This window comes from Balaenoptera borealis, assembly GCF_965194805.1.
Source record: "Balaenoptera borealis genome assembly, chromosome: 17".
In the NCBI taxonomy this organism is placed as follows: domain Eukaryota; kingdom Metazoa; phylum Chordata; class Mammalia; order Artiodactyla; family Balaenopteridae; genus Balaenoptera; species Balaenoptera borealis.
Window position 1 is genome coordinate 49,742,313 of NC_138876.1, and position 9,810 is coordinate 49,752,122.

At 38.3% G+C, this 9,810-nt stretch overlaps 1 pseudogene across 1 annotated transcript; it reads left to right on the forward strand.

Annotated features, from left to right (window-relative positions):
* Positions 1-1,053: 1,053 nt before the first annotated feature.
* Positions 1,054-4,137, forward strand: LOC309614747 (fatty acid desaturase 3 pseudogene; annotated as a pseudogene). Its single transcript has one exon. The product of its transcript is annotated as a fatty acid desaturase 3 pseudogene (transcript).
* The last annotated feature ends 5,673 nt before the right edge of the window (positions 4,138-9,810 follow it).

Consider the following 9,810-nt stretch of genomic DNA (forward strand, 5'->3'; position numbering starts at 1 on the left):
GAATCTAGTTGAAGAAAAATCCACAGCTTTGAAAAGCTACATCTCAGATCAGACTCCTTATATGCTGTGCCATTAATTGCAATTCATTTGATTGTGTTGTGGTGGCAAGAATGGTTTGGTGTGTCTCCTATTGGAAGAAAAATGAGCTTCAGCAAAAAGAGTTACATGTTCATGTTTGTAACATATTTACAAGGTCAATTTATCTAATCCTAGGTAGATACAGTTTGAACATTTTAATGTCCAAGGATCACAGAAGGACAATAACGGTAAGCTTAATGAAGCTGAATGTCCCTGGTGAAATGGTGTGTCTCCTTGTCTAGTGAACCATTCATGTAATTATCAAGGTCATTTGTAAAAAGTCTTTTTTTTTTTTTGCAAGATTGCTGTCCCTATGATAAACTCAAATCTGATCCCTTTGGCTGGTCCCAGGTTTGATATGTGCCCCAGAAAAACTGACTTAATAAGAGAAGCAGGAAAACACTGATCTGTGTGTCCAGGACCTAGAAGAATCTAGCTTTGTCCTAATGAAAACCAGGCACTGGGCCAACTCCTTTTATATTTGGTTTTCAAGAGAATATGTGTGGAGGAGCCCTGAATGTTTTTAGTGCAATAACAAGCTTGTGTTTTCTGAACCAATTAGTATGTAATTAGGTGTTGGCTAAGAAGGAAGAGGATAAAAGGTGGACCTGGTGCAAAGACCTGGGTATAGGTGTGACTCTTGTGTATGCAGGTGGCAAAATACCACTTATTGAGAACTAAATTGAATTTCTAAAACCCAGTAATCTGTTACATGCTAACAGCACTAACCCTTCTGTAGCTTTTTCATATCTTTATTGAAATGTGTTTTTATCCGTCTCTGGAAAATAAGATTGTGTATAGCACATGTATGTTAACATTTTTTCACTCATCATTTTCTAGAAGTTTAAAATTAAGCTAGTGGGGACTTTATTGGTGGTTCAGTGGCTAAGACTCCAAGCTCCCAAGGCAGGGGGCCCAGATTCGATCCTTGGTCAGGAAACTAGATCCCACATGCAGCAACTGAGTTCGCAGGCTGCAACTAAAGATCTTGCACGCCACAACTAAGACCTGGCACAGACAAATAAGTAAATATTTTAAAAAATAAGATAAAATAAAATTAGGCTAGCGATGTTCAGTATGTATTGAGTTACCTATCAGAAGGACAAAAGGAAATCATTAGTTTCTTCTTCTACTCAAACTATATATATATTTCTTTAGGGTCTACTCTGTGCCCTAAATATCCCTGTCCTCATGGAGTTTTCTTTCAGGCAGCAAAAGCGTTTTAACTCTGCAAGTCCTTCCTGAGGATTCTGGACACTAAGGCAAATATTTTGTTGAAACGGCCCTTCACTATTTCACCTGTTAACTCCTTCTGATCTTTTTAAGCCTTCATAATTAGGAAGATATTTTTAAAGACTATCCTGGCTTTCACTTACTGTCCTTTAGAGAGATACTTTAAGTGAATATTTCCAATAAAGTATAAAATACTTAAAATATATAAGATAATACTTTACTGTTAAACTTTGGTGTAAAAAATAATCTAAATGGATGATGAATGTGGTTGTTCTTTTTTTCCAGGCAGGAAAGATAATTATTTGACTTCTTTGGTTAACCTGATGAGTTTTTGAAGTTGTAAAGTGCTCTATAATGAAGGTAAGCCCCAAATGATGAGTAAGTTCTGATACTTTAGTTCTGTTTTCAACCAGACTAATTCAGTGAAGCATCATCCCCATTTCCTATCTCACACTTGCCTATGCCAGATGATATGCCAATGGCAGGAACAAAAACAAAATCAAACCCTTTTATTTATAAGTTTATTTATAAGTTTTATTTATAAGTTATCTGCATATCACTGCCTTTCTCTTATATTCAGGCATCATCAAGGAAACTACATTACCAGAAAATGTTTGTTTTTGCTGTGCTGTGCTCCCTGCAAGCTGATAATCTGAAACTAATATCCTTTAATACAACATTTGGCAGGAGTAGGGTAGACGCCAGTAAAGAGTGTTTATATTTTGGGTATGGTTTTAATTTTTATTCAAGAGTACTTCTTTATTGGGAAGGGAACCAATTTACACATATCCAATTCCGTAAAGAATTGCATGTGAAAATATGGCTTAACTGACATCATAGATCTAAATTATTCCAGTCATGTTTAATCCTTTTTATAAGCTAGCTCTGTGGCAGTAACACCACTGAGCTGCTTATTAAACCTACTCTCTGTGAATACCCTTTCCAATCTAACTTTGTTCTTTCATAAGTTTCTGCTAACTTATTGACTTCCCTCAATCATCACAGTTAACTGCATGTGCACATTTAATTTTTGAGCAGATGGTCTTAATTTTAATATTGTCCTTTGTGTATGAAGGTGATCCTACTGATTGACCAGCTTTGGGGCATATATTTTGATTTTTTTCTCCAGTAATGGGTATAGATTTGTTCTGGTATACTTATGCCCTTGCTGGGTAAAGCTAAGGCCATGAACCAGGCTGACTGACCTCTGTGAGACACTGCCACATACCACATCATCATGTAGTTTGTTGGCACCATTAGCTAACCTGTACATTAATGGTTACAAATATTGTGTTTCATACCCAAGTCAAAACAGACCTTTGGCGGAGGAGCGGGTGGCAATGAAGGAAGTCTCCAAACGCAGCCTCGCTCCCCTTGGCATCTCGCTCGGGCTTCGGCGAGGTCCAGGGTTGGCGAGGACTTTTGCACACCGCCAGCCATGGTCAGAGTCAGGGGGCCCGGCAGGGGACCTGTGAAGCTGGGGACGCTGCTGCCCACCTTCCGCTGGGAACAGATCTGACCTCACAACCTGCCAGGAGACAAACGGCTGGTCATCCAGCATCGAGTCTACAACATCAGCCTCTGGGCACAGTGGTACCCGGGCTCTGCGCTGGGCGGTCGAGGACATGAAGCTGTTTGAGGTCAAGCTCACCTTCTTTGCTCTCCTGCAGGGCCACATCCTGGCCATAGAGATGCTTGCCTGGCTCATCATCTACGTCCTCGGCCCCGGCTGTTGCCCAGCACCCTCTCAACCCTTATCCTGGCCATTCCCCCGGCCCAAAGCTGGTGTCTGCAGCAAGACCTAGGCCACACCTACGTCTTCAGGAAGTCTGGTGGAACCATGAGCCCAGCAGTTTGTGATGAGGCAGATGTAGGGCTTCTCTGCCCACTGGTTGAACTTCTGCAACTTCCAGTACCACGCCAAGCCCGACATCTTCCACAAGGACCAGATATGACCGTGGCACCCATCTTCCTCCTGGGGTAGTCATCTGTTGAGTACTGCAAGAAGAAACTCAGATACTTACCCTATAACCACCAGCACCTGTAGTTCTTCCTGATCCGCCCAACGCTGCTCAACTTGGTGAAATTGAAAGTGGAAAATCTGGCGTACATGCTGGTGTTCATGCAGTGGATGTACTTACTCTGAGTTGCCAGGTTCTATGCCCACTTCTTCTTGTCCTACATCCCCTTCTATGGCCTTCCTGGGGCGCTGCTCTTACTTGTGGCTGTCAGCTTCCTGGTGAGCCACTGGTTCGTGTGGATCACACAGATGAAGCATATCCCCAAGGAGATAGGCCATGGAGAGCAACTGGGACTGGGCCAGCTTTCAGCTGGCAGCAACCTGCAAAGTGGAGCCCTCGCTCTTCATCGACTGTTTCAGAGGACACCTCAACTTCCAGATCGAGCATCCCTCTTCCCCATGATGCCGAGGCACAATTACGGCAGGATGGCACCACTGGTCAAGGCCCTGTGCTCCAAGCACGGCCTCAGCTACGAGGTGAAGCCCTTCCCCACCACCCTGGTGGACATCATTGGGTCCCTGAAGAAGTCTGGCGACATATGGCTGGAAGCCTACCTCCATCAGTGAAGGCAGCAGCACCCAAGACCCCGTCAGCCATCAAGCCACCCAGACGGGCTACCCCATCCAACCCACCTCGCCCTACCTCAGCCTGGGGGCCCTGCCTGCCCTCCTGGGCCCCCTCCCAGTCTCCTCCACAGCCCTGAGGCCATGTCTCTTGACCCAACGGGACCAGGGCTAGGGGTATGGTATATATGTTCACCCCAGATGGTGAGTATGGCATGCTTTCCTAGAGCAAAAATTTAGGGAAAAATGTTATTTTTATATAAAAACAAACCGATATATATATATATATATATATATATATATATATATATATATATATATATATATATATATATATATATAAACCCAACATTTACAAAGCATAGCAGACACTGTGCTAAGCACCAGACATATAACATTTTCTGAACTTTAATAACCTAATGAGATAGATGGTCTTTATCTCTATTTGGAGTGAGAAAATAGAGGCTTAAACAAATTAGGTAATTTGTCCAAGGTGATAAGGGGAGTAAATAGTGAACCCAGGATATGAATCCAATATACTGGAGGCCTTAGTTTTCATCTCTACACTAAATTGTCTCTTTTACTGATGGCATACATGAATTTTTGCCCATACTCCATACTCTAGCCCTATAATGATCAGAAATAAACTAAAGCATCTATAGTAGAACTAAAATTTAGGATCCCCTTGATCAAGTAATGAGGATTTATCCTTGACTAGGAGAATCACAAACCCTCGAATCATACTTCCTCCTAAGAGATTTCTCTCTATAGCCATAGGGAATCTAGGTCACCATGTAGTAGACTGTCCTAATATTTAAGATCTTTTTTGTAAGAAAAGATTCATTAGGAAAGTGATTTACCGAATGGCCGTGAGGGCTCCGTTATATGAGTTACTGCTTCAGTGAGCTGACCAATTGCGTCCTTACTCCTCAGAGGCAGCTTACTTGCTGAACTCTCATCTACTGAGTGTTTAAATCCTGATGTGGAGTGTGTACCCAACAAAAGCAGAATTACCTCAATTTCAAAGATGAGCTTAGTGGGACTTCAACAATTTAAGGGGTAGATTTTTCTACTGAGGTTCAATAAATAAAAACATTGAATTTCAAGGTGTTCTTGAAATGTATATTCCTTGCAATTTTGTGGGGAAATTATTTTCTTTAATTTAAAAAAGTAGAAGATATATATATATATATATATATATATATATATATACATACAATATAATACACTTTAAATGAAAAAGCAGAAAACAAAATGATTTCAGAAATTCATTCTTTCTACAGCTTTGAAGGGTTTAAGTTTTTATCAGAGAAAAATGAAAACTTTCTGTGCTTCAGAGGAGAAAATGATCCATCAAGAGCTATAAAAGTGAAATGTAAATTAATTTTGGTTTAGAAAAAAATAACATAAAATATACCATGAAATTTATTTTTATTTGTGTGTTTTTTGCTTTGTTTTGTTGTTTACTTTGAGCAAGAAACAAAATCACCATTAATTAATTACAACAACTGGTAAGAAATTTTATAGGAAGTAGAAAATATTGCTGTCAGATTGAGGTCTCAGGTCAAATCTTTAACACTTACTAGTTGTGTTATTTTATACAAGTTAGTTAACTCTGTAAGTTTCTAAAAATTTTCCCCAGTTTTATTGAAATATAATTGCCATATGACATTGTATTTTTAAGGTCTACAACATAATAATTCGATATATGTATTTATTATAAAATGATTATCACAATATGTTAACACCCGTCATCTCACATAATTACACGTTGCAAAAAATATAACGTAGGATACACTCCTATAGAATCTTTTGATGACTAAATTATATTTCACTCTATATGTAAAGGGATAAGCACAGTACATACCATATAGCAAGTGCTCAATAATTGTTAATTGCAATCTTTTTTTCTATCTCAGTTCTCTTTCAGCCAATGAAAGTACAAGTCAGTAGAAAGAAGGAGAAATTGGAGGAGATAACATCAGAGGAAAAGATAAAATGAAATTTTAATCAAAAGTGGTCTTAAAAAATTCAGAAAGCAGCAGGAAAAATATGATTTATTTTTATATAAACATAATATTGGTGTTTTTCAAAGCTTTAAGGAAAAGAAAGTTAATTCATTTAATAATACAGCACCCAAAACTCACAAGGGGAGCTAAGCATTCCCAGAAATGAGTATTAAAAGCATTTCAATTTCAACTTAAATAATGGAAGCATAACATCTCCTGAAACCTTTTTTTTTTCTTAATTTCCAACAGAGAAAACGCCAAATTTTTCATTTTGAAAAATATAACATCTGATGTTATAGGGAAAGCTTTCCTACTTTCATTGAACATAATCCACATAACATAGACTTTTAGGATGCCATTGTTAAATCATTTAAAACTATGTTTTGTTTTCATAACTCTAAGAAAAAATAATGGTATTGTCTTTTAGAATTTTCCTACCATGCCACCATCTGAGTAAAAGATACAGTTATAATTGTAAACATTGTTCCATCACTGAAGAGTTACTATTTGATCTTGGCAAAAGTCACTTCATCATTTTTTTTTTTCTGTGTGTTAACTTCCTAGCATCATTTTGGGACTTCACAATGCCTTTGGCTTTAGAATTGGGATTTTTTGATGTGACCAAATAGCAGTTTATATTCTCAGAAAACTGGAATGGGAATATCCTGTAAGGAAAATAACAATGGAATATGATGAAAATTTCTAAGCCAGAAAAGTTCAGAATAATCAGCCTTCCCTCCCTACCCTCCATCCCCCATTTTGCCAATAAGGACTGATGTGTTTTAAACAATAAAGATAGGCAAGTCTTCCACGAACCCTGAATATTTGAAAATTGTTTCTGCAATCTGAGCAGCTGAGCCTTTGCCTGGCCTTCGTAGGGTGAGAGTCACTTGCTCCTAAACTTTTGATGCCAAATTCATTCTTCTTTTTACCTATGTTAGCACAAACAGAAAGATTGAGACTGTAAACATCTGAACCGTTGCCTTCTCTCATTTAGCTTGGCCACAGTTGATGGGTAGTGGTTAAGATTAATCTAGCACTTCGTCGTGGGTATAGTTGCTTATTATGTAGTAAGTGGTGCTCTGGATACCCTGAGGCTGTGTAGTGACGTAATAGACTAAATTACAAATGATTACTCTAGATGAGACATTTATGGGCTGGTATATTATTTCTACTTCAAAGAGCTACTCTTGACTTACTTATATCATGATTTTCACAGTGGGGAAAGAGCAACCAAATATCTTGAGCTAATGGAAGCAAGGGGTATGTGTGTGTGTGTGTGTGTGTGTGTGTGTGTGTGTGTGTGTGTGTGTGTGTGTATGTGTTTACTCTCTGATCTGAGTTTTTTTTTTTCCTCTAATATTCTTTGAAACTTTGAAGAATCATATTATTCTTCCAGTTGCAAGTACTGTTGGAATGGGAGAAGAGCTATATTTTAAGAGAAATGTTATTAAGTCCTTTATAATAATCTTTTCATTGGGTCATATTCAAAAATCACATAGGAGAGACCTCTAAAATGTCATACTAAGTGGCAGTGCATCAATTAGGGTCATGGTGCTCAGTCAACAAGGTTCTCAGCTGGAATTTTGAAGATAATTTAATGGTATGTGTGCATAGGTGTAGGTGGAACTAAGGGTACCAACAGGTAGTGGAGTGCCCAGAGACTCAGAACCTATTAACACCCTATTATCTAAGGGGGCAAAGAGAGAACATGATGTCACTAAAGCCCAATGAGAGTTGGACCCCAGGGAGGAGAATCTCTTGATAATAACAACCACTGCCAGAAACCCAAAGTTGAGAAATAGGGAGCAGGAAAATAAAGCCCGTGACCTCTCTTTGCTCCCACTCTTGTATGCCCATCTCATGCCCTCCATTGGCAGGTCCAGTCAGAAGCCAGAAGACTTCAAAGTGCTCAGGTTATATAGTTGGTAAGAGTCAAATACTTGGGACAAAGAGCAAGGCAGAGAAGGGCAGACAGATCAAGGAGGGGTGTTACAAAATGTGGAATAATCGCATAACCCCTCAGTGCTGGCAGGCCATAGCATTTCCTTTTGGTCCTGCTCAACATTTTTAACCACTTGGGTAAAGAAATAATGCAAGAATATAAGCCCTGTGAAAAATAAAAAGCAGAAATCTGTGATGAATCAACAAGTCTAGATGCAAATTATCTTGACATTCAGAAAACAATACAATGAAATTAAACAGGAATATTAGATAAGTTCCCTAATTAGGAAAATTTTTGCAAGAGGATAGGGAGACATAAGAAAAGTGCTTGATGGGATTTCATGTTCTAAAAGACATCAGTATCAATAGATTATGGCTCATGATTGCTTACAAAATGAATGTAATCTGAGGTTGCACTTTTAGCTGCTACAGGGCATCTCTAGATGCTTATCACACATATCCCTCAAACCCAGCTTACCAAAGCCTGATTCTGTTACATTCCCATCTCTTTCCAATACTGTTTGGACTCCTGTGTTCTCTAGGAGCCTTGGAATTATCTTTGGTTTCTCCTTTACATCCTGCATTTAATGCATCAATAAATCACTCTATCTCAAAACATGGCTCAGATACCCTATTTCCTTTCCATTGTCCCTTCCTTTCTCATGCCCTGCTGTTTCCAGTCTCTAGATTCCTATGACAGCCTCTTCATTATCCTGACTTCAGTTCATTTTCCCTGTAGCTGTCAGAGTTGCCGTCAAATAAACAAATGGGCATTGTCAGTCCTTAATTAGAAAAATTCTCTGTTCTTATTGTGGTATATAAGATTAAGGGTGGACTCCTTATTTAGTTATACGAGACTTATCCCAGTCTCATTTCACTATAGAATTTCTCTCCCACCACACACAAGCCCCTTTGCTCTAGCCACAAAGAACAGCTGTTCTGCAAATACCTCAAGCTCTTGTGCTTTTGTACTTATTCTCTTCGCCTGAGGTGTTTCTGTTCCTCTGTAGTTCTCACCCCAACAAACTTCTACTCAGCTTTCAAGACATCTCCCAAACATCTACTTCTGATTTCCTTTTAGAAAGAGTTCTCACAGCTCTTTGCTCTAACCTCTGCAATAACACTTACCAAGGTGTTTTAAAGTTTGTGAGTACCTTTCCACCACTTAATTCTAATTCATCTTTACTGCCCTAGCACTCAATAAAATAATTGTCACATGAAAGATAACTAAATATTTGTTGAATTTTCATGCATTAATTAATTAACACAGGTATATTGTTTAGAGTATAGAAGATAATGGTCTCACTACACTTAACATTGGTCAGGTTACATATAGAGTATTTTGCTTGACTTGACCATTTTATTTTAAGAGATATACAGCGAAACTAGATTAAAATCAGAAGAGGACAGATGGTCTAGAGGCTATATTTTATACAGTCTTTCAATTGTTATTTCTCTGAAATAGGAACAAGATCATTTATTCTGTAGTCAACTCATATTCCTAAGCATATAAAAGTATCAGGACAAAAATAATCCTTATGCTATGAATTTGACACCATAGAGAGAATGCATGCAGAGTGTTTACATGCCTGACATAGTAAATATTCAATAACTGTAGTTGTTTTTATTATTGGGATTTTATTAGTAGGCTATAACACATATTAAAATAGTCTGCTTTTTGCTTACAATGTTACCTTTACCAATTTATAAAATAGGAGTCTGCATAAGACACACATACCAATGCATATTATTAACTTTTGGTTAAGAACAGTACTTTTTGCTCAAATGGAAAAAGAGCAGAACAGTTCTAATGTTATCCTATCCCTCTTCTTTTCAGGTTGGATTGCTCTTAAACCACCCAGATATTATGACTTACCTCTGTCTTGATAAAACTTCTTTTAATTGCAAGCTACAGAAATAATATACTCAGCATAGCTAATACAGTAAGTGGAATGCATTGGG